General features: G+C 52.6%; 1 protein-coding gene and 1 long non-coding RNA gene across 2 annotated transcripts in view; one reads left to right on the plus strand and one right to left on the minus strand.

Annotated features, from left to right (window-relative positions):
* Positions 1-12,346, minus strand: part of LOC116479120 (anthrax toxin receptor-like) — a 165,694-nt gene that overhangs the window by 112,339 nt on the left and 41,009 nt on the right. The window lies entirely within an intron of this gene.
* Positions 1,463-2,561, plus strand: LOC116479125 (uncharacterized). The gene is made up of 3 exons (XR_004250943.2): positions 1,463-1,504; positions 1,697-1,871; positions 2,094-2,561. It is a non-coding gene; the product is annotated as an uncharacterized LOC116479125 (long non-coding RNA).

Genomic DNA, 12,346 nt, shown 5'->3' on the forward strand with positions numbered 1-12,346 from the left:
ATGAATGGGTGCTCTGTGGTGGATGAGTGGCCTGTGGTGGACAAGTAGTCTGTGATGGATGGGTGTTCTGTGATGGATGGGTGGCCTGTGGTGGATGGGTGTTCTGTGGTGGACTGGCACCCTGTAGGAGAAAGGTATTAACATGCACTACACCTGGTAGATAATGCGAATGTCAGTGGCTTGGGTGGCCTCTTCCCGGTGCCCACCATTTGGAGGCCCATCTGCCCACTCCTCGCTCTCCCTAGCTGGTCCCTCCTCCATGTACCACAGTGAGGCTAGTGGTCAGGGCTGGTCCCCAGAGAGCTACAGACCCCTCCTTTGCTCCTGTTCAAAGGCTCTGCCCTAGAGCCCTGCCAAGAAAGTCCCAGAAGCTTCCTGGTCTCATGAACCTAGCGTCACTGAACACCTCGCTTGCAGCACAGGGCTTCTGTGAGGACCACAAGATCTACAGGTACAAAGACGGGTGAGGGTGGGGGTGCAGGCGCAGGAGCAGGGGCAGGAGACCCAGGTCCATCCCCCACAGCCTCTCTCTCCACTTCCAGGCTCTGCACCATGGGCACATTCACGCACCGCTCTGAGCCTCAGCCTCCACACTTGTGCAAAGGGAATAAACCTCCCTCCCTGGGGGCACTTGTGAGGTTTAGAGAGCTCAGAGAAAGGCCTGGCTCAGAACCAAGGCCACATGGGGTGTAAGCAACGGGAGCTCTTCCCTGGGTGTTCTTCACAGTAAAGGGACTTTGGGTGGCATCCGTGGGAATGCAGGCTGCCCATGGCTTCCCCAAATCCAGACTTCTGCTTAGAGAGAAGGCTAGGGAGGGAAGAAGAGAGAGCTTGTGCTGGGCCTCAGCCTGGCCTGTACGCCTGACAGCCTCCCCATCAGCAGCAGGAGAGGACATACTGCAGGGCTCAGTGAGGGAGCAGAGAGGGACAGCTCCGGGGCCCGAGCAGGGAGGAGAGTCAGAAAGGAGGCTGACAGCATCTGGGAAATGACAGCAGATGACCACCAGGCAGGCTCAGGCGACGGGGTTGTGAGTGGGTTTAGGATCAGATCTGCAGCTGGGGCACCGGTTCAGCAGCACACGCATCCTGAAGGTAGTGCGTGGAATCCTCCAGATCCCCTGTACCTGGGAGGCCCACGTGGAGAAGCTGGAGACCGTAGAGGTCCCGGATTCTGGCTCCTGGCACATAGCCTCCAATCCTAACCAACCTGTGCCAGCTGGAACAGGATCAAGCAGCTGCACACGCTACTTTTCTGGGACTGCCTGGGAACTGTGTGCTCTTTCTGTCCTCCCCAGGGTGTATCTCATTCCAGTGCAGGGGCTCTGGACAGCCCAGATTGGTGGCATCGCCACCCTGGTACTCACACAGGTGGTGCTCTTCATAATGATGTCATTAGAAAAGACATGTCTGCCATTGTTCAGGCTGGCTTCAACAAAGACCTCCCTAAAGCACAGAAAGTGAAGATGGTGAGAGCCAGCCCGGGGAGATGCAGTTCTTGCCCTTGGTGAGTAGACAGCATGGGTAATGCTCTCATTCCACAAAGCACTATGAGGTCAACCTCAGCAATGATGGCCAAGGGGGATGTGGGTCCAGCAGTGAGGGGCCCTGCATGAGATTTCATGTCATTGTGACTGTGTCCTAAGTGACCACAAACGGCTGCTTGGTGTCAACCATTCTGGCTCTTCTGTATTTACAGAGTCCATTGGCTTAACTCTGAAAGGCAACCTGGAGCAACGGTACCATTCCTTGGGCAATCATCTCCTGCATCCTGCCCTCCTCACAGACCCTAGGACACTGCAGATCTCTAGGACACTGCAGATCTCTAGGACACTGCAGATCCCTGAACACCTTGGAGGCCACCAACAAGGGAGGTGAGCAGTGTGTCCTTAGCCCAGCCACAGACACGTGCTGCCCCAGCAGGGGGGGCATCCACATTCTGTACACCTCACGGTGCCCAACCGTGACCCCTGGCCTCCTGCCCGCTAGGGCTTCCTGCCAGGGATACTTACTGTCCAGGTTGTTTTTAATCTTTGGTCCAGGGCAAGTCATGAAAGTCTTGTCCATGCTGATTTTTTTTTTTTTTTTTCTAAAAGGAAATGACATGGGAAGAATGTCGATGCACATGTTCGTCCACTGTCTCTCCCACCTCCGGTCCTCATCATGCAGAGTGGACCCTGTGGTCCACGACTGGCATCTGGGCTCTGCTTTCCTATTGCAGAGACCCCTGTGAGCACCCGCAACGCCCAGGCCCTGTGCAGCACTCTGCTGTGTAACAGGAACAGGCAGGCAGAGTCCCTGCTCTCAAGGACTCACCTTTAAGGACTGCGTGGGAGACAGACAACAAAATTAAAAATAGAGAACAAAATAGATGGCAGAGTGCAACGTGCTGTGATGTCCACGAGCAGAGGGAAGGAGAGGCACAGAGGGAAAGGGACAGCCGCTTTGTCACAGGAGACCAGAAGCATTCGTGTGATGCTCCACAGTTTCTTCAATCCCATTTCATTTTCTTTTTCTTCCATCATATTTAAGCAAAATTAAATTTATTATGCTGTAGTTGAAAATGTTAATAGCACTTGTCTTTGGGTTTGGGATTTGGGGTAATGTTTTTATTCATTATGTTTTGTCTATGTTTCTTTTTTTCTACATTGTATCATTTTTATAATAAAATATAATTAACACTTTAAAAATAATTGTACAAATGTATAACAAAATATAATATTGTAATTTTATAAATTAAAATTTCATGCATACATAAAATTACTATTGTTTTTCTCTTTTTCATGTAGGTCAGGGTTACTATGGACAAAATGATTCATTTCCACATGGAACAATTTGTTGGCCTGAAAACAATTGTCCGATTAGCCATGAATTTCTAAACTGTTGACCTCTTCCTTGGTGCTGATAAAGATAATGATCAGGAAAACATGGTTAGGAAACAGATTCACTTTGAGAGATGGAAAGAGTGGGATTACTGGGGTAAAAATCCCCAAGAGGTGTGACCTGACTGCAGTATGGCATTCAGGACAGCTCAGGGAGCTCCAGGGGAGGGCGGGTGGCACTGGCACCCTGAGGCCATGGCTCAGGGTCAAGATGGGGAAGAGGGCCCAGCAACACCGGGCTGCTGGGAAAAGAGTTCTCAAATAGATTAACCGATTAAACCCATACTTCAGTCACCATATTAAAAAATTTCTTAAATCACAAAAACATAGCCTATAAAGACAGAAAACATGAAGCATATAGAAACATCAAGCTTTGAATATGTCTTCTCGCTTTCCTATTTCTAAAATGTTTCTCGAATGTTTTCTTCAGAGGAAAATGTAATTAATGACAAAGTCACTCCTCAGTGCATCCGAGCTCCCTGCAATACACAGCCATGCCTGGCCACTTCTGGACAGGCACCAACCAGGAGCAGGGTGGCCATCTGCAGAGGCACCCAGGACTGTGGCATGGGCTTTCCTATTTGAGAGCTGGTGCCGGCCCACCTTGGAGAAAAAACTAGTCCCCTCCAGCAAACAAGTGCACCCACAGGCGGGCAGAGGAGGCATCTGAATGGATTTCCTGGGGATAGGCAGGGCCATGTCTTCCCCAAAAACCATCATCTCAGGGACACAGAAGGCCCCTACTGGGAAGACAGGTCTCCTGGGTCCACTCTCCAGGTGTGTGGTGCTGGGAAGCTCTTCCATCACCCCTGCCCTGGCTATCCACCTATGCAAAGAAAATGCAGTAAGGCTGCTTTGAGAATTCATGGAGATATTGAGTGTAAGGCACTTGGCACAATATCTGATATAAGAAGCGTTCAATACCCAGTAGCTCTCCTTAGGAAGGGTCTGCTCCGTCCCTAAGCCACTCCCACGAAAGTACACGTCAGTGGAATCTTAATGGCCTCAGATCATCTACACAACTCTGCCACATGAGAATGTGACAATGACAGCCTCTGCCCCATTCTATATACTCAGGGACAGCAGAAGAGATGGCCGAGAAGCATCCTGCGGGGAGAGGAGTCATTCCAAGTTTACCAGATGACCCTGAATAAGAGGCCATTGAACATAACAAGATCAGATGGAATGAATGTATCAAGGGGTCAAGAGGAAGAATTGAGGGGGATGCAGAAAACCCAACTACACCCCTGGCACTCAGCGGGGAAGAGCACACTCCCTCAGTATCCAGGGCACAGTGTCTGCCTAGACTGTGCGCTTCCTCAGGACACTCCCCAATTGCAGAGGTCCCCTGATGCCTGAGTGTTGCCAAACAATAGGAGAGTTTAAAATATTATGAAGTCCATACTTGTGCCAGCTGCTCTACACAGGTGATCTTGCTTAGTTAGGCTGAGTATCCCTAATCTGAAAATTCAAAATCCAAAGTGCTCCAAAATCTGAAATTCTTTGAATGTCACCATGATGCTCAAAGGAAAAGCTCATTGGATCATTTCAGATTTCAGAGGAAGCTACTTATCGATGACCTTGGTTTTGCTGAACTAGAATCTGCAAATAACTTTGTCCTGGCTCTTTGCATTATTAAAGTCATATCCATGAATAATCACTTGCTTGGATTCTGCAAGAACAACACTCAAAAGTCCGAGTGAGGAAGAGCGGAGGGCTGTCTCTGCTCTGACCTCCCTGCTCCTGGTGATCCATCCCCAAGACTGAATTCCCAAAGGGCTTCCCTACAAGGAAGTGGCTGTGTCTGAATTAACATCTGTGTGTCCACTGGACCAAATCCTCATCTGGTGTCACTGAGGGTCCACAAGGAGGTAGTTGGGCCTTGAGCACACAGGAGGACTCCCACACCCTTCCTAATCCAAGGAACCCAGGAAAGGCACCCTGCCTCAGCCTCTGCACAGGGGCAGTTCAGCTGGAGCTTTCCAGCTGCTCCCTCAGGCCACAGGGGGCAAGTCCTACAGTCCTGAGCAGTGTTGTGGGGCTGACAACTTACCAGAAGGGCAATAGGACACAGACGGAAGTCACTTGTGCTGGGGGTTGGGAGTGGCGATGGGGACTGGGACTCCTGCACACTGCTTGATATGGCCTCCTGGACAGATAAGCAACACTACTGAAGAACGTTTCACAAGCGTGTGCCCTTAATGCAACAATTCCATTTCTTGTCTCAAGCCCAGGGAACTACTGAGCCACATGCACAGAGAGGTCCGAGGGGATTTTCTGGGGGCCATGGTAACATTCCACATCTTCACAGGGTCTGCGGTTACACAGATGTGGTGTGCTGTTGTCAAAACTCATCAGATGACACACTTAAGATTTGTGCACTGCAAAAAGAGAACTTAATAAATATTGTTCCCTAGTTAAAGATATACAAACTGAAGGATTTAGGGGTCAAGTACCCTGAGGACTGTAAAACACTTTGAATGCATCCAAAAGTAAGATGAATTGGTGGAGAGAAAGAGAGACAGAGAGAGGAAGAAACACATAGACACAGGATAAAGCAAGCATGGTCAAGCATTAATTAAAAATCCCCACGAAGGAAACAGGTGTGTACATTGCACAATCCTTTCCACTTGGCTGTAAAGTTTGAAAATTTTAATAATGAAAGGTTAGAAGAAAAACAAAGAACTAAATAAGAAAATTGTGCTTGGACACAGACAACCAGAAGTCATGGTACATCCTGGGTGACAAGTGACTGATGAGAGGGACAGACCAAGCCCTTGGGCTGCAGGAAGTCAGAGGGGCTGGTCATCAGGGAAGGCTTCCAGGATGAGGTGCCCTTCGAGTAGGGCTGCAAAGGGCAGGTGGGCTCAGCCTTTCAAGGTGAGGCAGGGCTTGCAGAGTGCCTATGCCCCACCTGGTCCCACGTCTGCACAGGGCGCCCAGAGCAGGGAGTGGCCCCTGGAGGGCCTCACTGCTCCAGGCTGGTCCTTAGCCCAGCAGAGGCCTCTGCCAAGCTGGATATGAGGCCCAGGGCTGAATGAGTGAGTCTGGACTGCTTGCCTCCCTTCCTGGCCTCCTTCCTGGGCTCCCCGGAGCCCTCATGGCTTCTTGGTGGCAGCCTGCTGAGAGGGCTTATTCTGTTGCATTTGGGTTTCAGGCTCCTGCCTTGGCCTTTCCCTGCTGTGACTCTCACCCTCCATGTGGGATGGCTTTGTACAAGTTGGCCAACAACTGACAAGTCAGGGCTGTGACTGCCAGGCCACATGAGCAGAGGCAGAGGGCCAAGCTGGTGGGCAGAGGGCACCTGTCACCTCGACTTGGCTGCCTCCAGGGAGGAGCGACGACTCACATCCTCACCTGGGGTTGACAGGGTTGCTCAGAGGCCACAGCCTGTGCATGTCCAGGGGACATCATCAGAGGAGCACAGCTGTCCAACTGCTGCACAGCTGAGTGGCTTTAAACCAGGAACAGCAGAAAGAGACCCCAAGTGGGAGGGGAGCTCTCTCTACTCCACCCCCATCCTCAGCTCTTCATGGGGGAGAGGCAGCATCGGGCACAGAGCCCAGGACCAACCATGGAAGTGTCAGCGCAGCTTCTGTTTCGGGGTCCTACCAGCTCCCAGCCCTGTGCCAGTCCCTGCACAGCCCAGTGCCCTGGGACTCACTACAGGCCTGACAGCATCCTTTCTGTTCATGGGAGGCACCGCTGGAGCTCACTGGAAATGGACTATTTCTCCTGGTCATGTGCCCATGGAGAGCAGAGCTCAGACATGGACCATGTGTCTATCCCCACAGCCTACTGCCAGGGTGCTCTGCAGTGAGGAACAGGGAGGCCAGAGCCCAGCTGCTGGAGGGCCTGGTGGTCTTGCTAAGATCCTCATGCTGTCCCCCTGGAGGGAGGACGCCCCGGGCTCTCTTCCTTTGCAGCAGCTGCAGTTGTACAAATGTCAGCCATGCAGAGCCCCAGCCTACGAAGACAGAACTCAGGACAGACAGGGGTCATCACAGAGGCCCTCAAAGGGCTGTCACCACGCATGCTGGGACCTGACTGGCAGGAGGACATTCTCTCCACATCCCAGACCGCAGGGATGGGTGCTGGGATTTATCCTTTGGGGACGAGGAGAACCAAGGGTGTTTGTGTGGATGACTTTTTCAGGCTATGGAGGTTTCCTTCTGTTCCCACGAACAGAAGGGGATGTTGACACCCCCACTTCTTGTTCCTCATCCCCTGAGAAAATTGCCTGGTTCCTCTTTCCTGTTTTGTCGATGTGGTAAATTACACAGATATTTCAGCTTCTACACCCGCCTGGCATTCCTGAGATGAACCCTGACTGCTCCTGGCCTATGGGCCAGGTTAGCTGTTGCGCATGCCCACACCACATACACACAGATACAACACCCACACCACAAACACACTATACCACACACAACTAGCACACATATACCACAGACACAACATAAACATACTGTACCAGAAACATCTATGATCTACACACCATATACATACCACACACACCACACACCATACGTGATGCACAACACACACTCACACAGCACAAACACCACATGCATCCAAACACAACCTCCACAGCACACACACCACACTGCGCACATTCACACACCGTATACCTACTATGGCCAACACACACACATCACAAAACACACCACACACACCATATACCGCACATGCAGCACACACCCTTCTTACTACAGCGGGGCCTCCTCAGCACTCACCTCCTGCACACACAATGGAGGGCTCCACAGACTTCACCTCAAGACACCTTGTGTTCTGATCTGGAATAGACAGCGAGGTACAAAGGGGCAGGGAGTGTGAGCCTCAGGGCACAGGAGCCAGGCCCCCACCACCTCTCAAATTTGCCCCACTCACTCTGTGCACTAGGCCATGCTGTTCAGAAACTCCATGACCCACTGCAAACACGCGGTCCAGGCTGTGGGCAATTGCTGTTATCTTCAGAGAGGGAAGGTGGCTTGGACCCCCACCCAGGAGGTGAGGATGCAGCAGGTCACAGGCTCAGGGGACAGTGTCTTGCCCCCATGCTTTGGGAGCAGCAGAATGTCAGGCTCTGAAGGCCACAGCCTTCTCTTCTCTAGCCAGTAGCCCACTATCAGGGAGTGGGGAACTCTTCCGCCCTCCCCTTTAGTGTGATGGGATTTCTACAACACTCTGTCAGTCACTTCTGCAGTGGCCATGGGTTGGCCCAAATCACTTGGGGGCAAGTTAGATGACTGTCCTTGTGGTGGCCCTGAGAAAGCCGCCTGGGATGCCTTTCCCCACTCAGCTCCAGCGTGGTGCCTGGTTACCAGTTCAGAATGACCTGGTCTATCTTATAATCAGCCACACCCAGCGTGTAAATGGTGGCCCCCAGGCTCCGAGCCTCTCAGCCTAAGGGAAAGAAGGCATTGAGCATTAGTCATCAAAATAGGTGGAGCAAAATGCTGGTAACTGTGAACCCAGCTGGCTTCTTGGAGAGTCTCCTGAAATGCATTTGAAGGCATTGAGTATTAGTCATCAAAATAGGTGGAGCAAAATGCTGGTAACTATGAACCCAGCTGGCTTCTTTGAGAGTGTCCTGAAATGCATTTGGCACCAGTGCTCCATTGGTCATAGCAATAATCATGCTGGTAACCTTGTTGTCTGCAGAAGAAGCAAGGAGTGACCTGCTCAGCAAAGGCACCAGGAGTGACTTCCAGAAGCTCCGGGACCCCTGCAGTTGGCTGGGCCCACAGCACTGCTCATTCCAAGGCATGGCCAGGTGCCCCCACCTCATCCTCCAAGGGAGAGGCTGCCAAGACCCAAGCACCTGCCACCGAGAGACCCATAGAGTGATGGGGGGCCTCAGCCTGATACCCATTTTACAGAGGAGGGATGGAGGGGCAGGGTCCTTCCCATCACTCTGCCTGAACCCTCACCCACTAGCAGCCTGAGCTCCACAAGCACAGGCCTGTCCCACGGGCAGGGGGAGGAGCAGCCGGGCGGTGCCATGGGCAGAGCCTGTGGGCAGCCCTGCCAACATCTCTGGGCCCAGGAGTTCAGGACTCCAGGTCAGTGGCACCTGGGCAGGGGACCCCATGGCCACCTCAGTGCCTTTCCCTATGAGCACTGTCTTTTCCTGACAAGACTTGCAGCCCTGCAGTGGGGAGGGGAGTCAGGGGCTGTGGACAGCCTTCTGTACCATCTGAGACACGGTCAGGTGATGAAAGTCGCTTGGAGGGGACACGAGGAAGGGAGGAGGAAGACTAAGGTGTGTGCAAGGGGGCAAACCCCTTGGCTCCTCTCTTCCTTTTCACACAGCCCAGCTGGAGGGCAAGCACCTCAGGGTTATGAGCACCAGAACTGCACACCCAGGATCCCACACAGTTCTCAGAACTCCATGGGGCGGGGACTTACTATGCTCATTGCACTGGGAAGGGACCTGGAGCTCAGAACAGGGAGCAACTTGCTCCAAGAAGCAGGGCAGGAATCTGCACACAGAGCTCTCTGAGGCCCACTACCAGCTCTGTTCCCCCTACGGGACCACCATGGGGATAGCAAGAGGGCTTACCTCTGGAGTTGGCACATTGCATCTGCTAATTTGCTTGTAAGGAAATGAAGATGTTCTAAGAATGCACAGTGAGGCAACCCCAGTAATACCCTAAGAGCATGAGGAACTAGAACACTTTCTGTGAGCTCTAGTGGCCTGTACCATTTTACCTCCTTCCTGCATGAGTGTGTGTCCATGAGACTCAAGATCCTCTGTTACGGTAAGATGTTCATGGATCGTTTTTCTGAGAAAAATGAAAAAAAAGGGATTGAGGTGGAGAGGGATGGAATGTTACAAAACAGCTCCCGAGCTCTCCTGGAGCCATTGTCCACTGTGAAGACCTCCCTGAATGGAGGAGCGTGCCAGGAACATACCCTGTCATGCTCATTCATCGCTGTGACTTTGACTAGAGATATTTTTGTTTTCTCTGTCTCTGATCTGGTAAGCATAGTGGGAGGGAGGGTGTGGAGCTAGGGGCTGCTTAGCTGGCACCCTGGGTATGGCCTCGCTTTCCCTGAGCTCATGCCTGTCTCAGGGCACTTAGGCTTTGGAGAGCTCATAAAGGCCCAGCATGAACCCTCCATGGTGAAGTGGGAGCATCCCATAGATGTGCGACTACAAATCAGGCCCTTCCAATGGGACCAGCTTTCTTAACCCTAACCCCAACCCCTAACCCTAACCCAAGGGCGTGCAACTGAGATTCAGGGACAGGCAATGGGACTGGCATTCCTAATCTTAACTCTAATCCTAATTCTAAACCTAACCCTAAGGGCTTACCTTGTGTTGGGCACTATATCCTTCAACAGGGAGGGCTGAGTTTGGAAAAGGTCATTCTGCTAAGCCCCCAGCCCTGCACCCAGCACCCACAGCTCCAGACACCTGACCCTGACTCAATCTCCCCCACTCTCTTTATCCTACCAAAGTAGCAAATCTGCTTAATAAGAGTGCTATGGCTCCTTGACTTCCTGTGCTCCTGAAACAAAAAGACCAAAGGCTGAAAGAAACAGCCCCAAAGGGTGTGCAGGCAGCTGAGCACGGCAGGCTGGCTCGGGGATGCGGCCTGTCAGCCTCTGTTAAAGCAGACAGGACTGGTTGGGCCAGGCAGAGCTGGCTCTGGTGGCCGGACTGGAACAGGCTAATCCAATGTGACGGGTTGAGCCAGCACAGCAAGGCTGGGCCGAGCATGTACCCTGAAGGCTGGCTTCGCACTGCAGGAAGAGAGTCTCTGCCATGTGGGGGAGCTCTGAGAGCCCCAGCCCAGGAGGGAAGGTGGCCAGGCCCTGCCCAGCCCCTGCTGCCCCTCTGGGCCACCACCCAGAGTCCTTCCCCTTGAACTTGCTTTCTTCACCCTCATGCCCACCTAGGTCTCCCTCTCCCAAACCCACAGCACATGATGCACAAACTCAAGCCTCCCCCCAGCTCAGGGAACAGAAGCCCCATCCCAGCTCTTCCTCAAAGCTGTAAGTGGGGCCCAGGCCCCCATCCAGTCCTCAGGATCCTCGGCTCCCCATGGCTCCTGCCCTTGTTGCCCATTCATTTTACCCACAGTCATCAGACTTTTCTTCCTTAAATGCCGCCTTGATCATCCCACTCCCCTGCTCAAGAGCCTTCTCTGGCTCTCTATGGCTCACAGCAGGAAATCTCAGCTCCTTGGCCTGGCATAATGAGCCCCTGGGGCTTTGGCCTTAAGCTGACCTGCCCAGCCCTCTCCCAGCCCTGCCTGAGCTAACCTGATTAGCTCAGCAAGCTAAGCCAAGCAAGACCACTCACTCCACCACAGGCCCCCTGTGGTGCGAAATATTTCAAGTTTTGTAGGGAAAATGTGAGGCTTGTGAATTAAGTGTTTTGTCTTTTCCATCCTGCAAGACCCAGTTCAAAGGCCCACATCCCTGGAAGCCACCCTTGACTTTGTCGTTAGGAGTTCCTGCTTTTTCCTTTAACCTTCCGTGTCAGTTCTTTGTCCCTTTCCTTGAACCCTCAGCACTGTGTAACCCAGGGTTCTGGGACTGAGTCACTGATTTACCTACCTAATGTCCCTTCCCAGCCTGCCATGTCCCCAAGGGCAAACTGCCTTCCCTGCAATATTCCCAGGGCTCACCGGCAGGAGCCAGCCAAGGCTGCCGAGATCCGATAGAACCAGTGAGTGCTGGCCTCATTCCTGTTTCAGAATGCCACCTTGTGCTCTGTGTCCCCCACCAAGGGACTCCCACGCCCACCCCATCTGATGGGATGTGCTTTCTGCCTGCCAGAGGAAAAGCCTCCTGCAGTGCAGGGGAGGATGCAGCCTCACTTTACTTATTTCTCTGCAATCTCTTCTGTATTGCAGAGCCATAAAGGTCAAGGCAGGAATCCAGGCTGCTGGGCCTGAAAACAAAGGAGACCTGTGTCAGGGAGTTGAGGCGCATCTGTCCGATGGGCAGGTGTCTGCCCACTCCAGCCTCTTAGCAGTCTCTTAACAAGCTCCCCCGACCCCAGCACAGCTTTGGCTGGGGTACGCCCCCAGCAACCACAGTGGATCATCTGGGTGGTGACTTTCATTAGGGTGACCACCGAGACCTGTCTGTCTGGGACCAACAGGTTTTCAGGGATGAGGTGCATTTTTTGGCTAATAGTTGACTATTACCCTAGTCAGCTGACTAGGAGGATAGCTGACTGGTTACCCTAGCTGGGGGCCATGTAGATAAGAACTGTGGGAGGATGTCCCAGCTGAAAAGCCCTGAGAAATTCTGATATGCTGGCTCTCCTTGTTCCCACTTACCCGGGGATTTATCCATCCCCAAATGTCTGTGATTGGATGGGGCAGAGCTCTTGGGAATTATGGTCCATCAGACGCCCCTTGAGAACAACAGACCCAGACCTGGTCCATCATTCCTCTGCGGGACTCTTGGATTCTTGGGCATCAGAGCTGACCCTTGGGTTGAGGATC

This window comes from Hylobates moloch, unplaced genomic scaffold, assembly GCF_009828535.3.
Source record: "Hylobates moloch isolate HMO894 unplaced genomic scaffold, HMol_V3 SCAFFOLD_3, whole genome shotgun sequence".
Taxonomy (NCBI): domain Eukaryota; kingdom Metazoa; phylum Chordata; class Mammalia; order Primates; family Hylobatidae; genus Hylobates; species Hylobates moloch.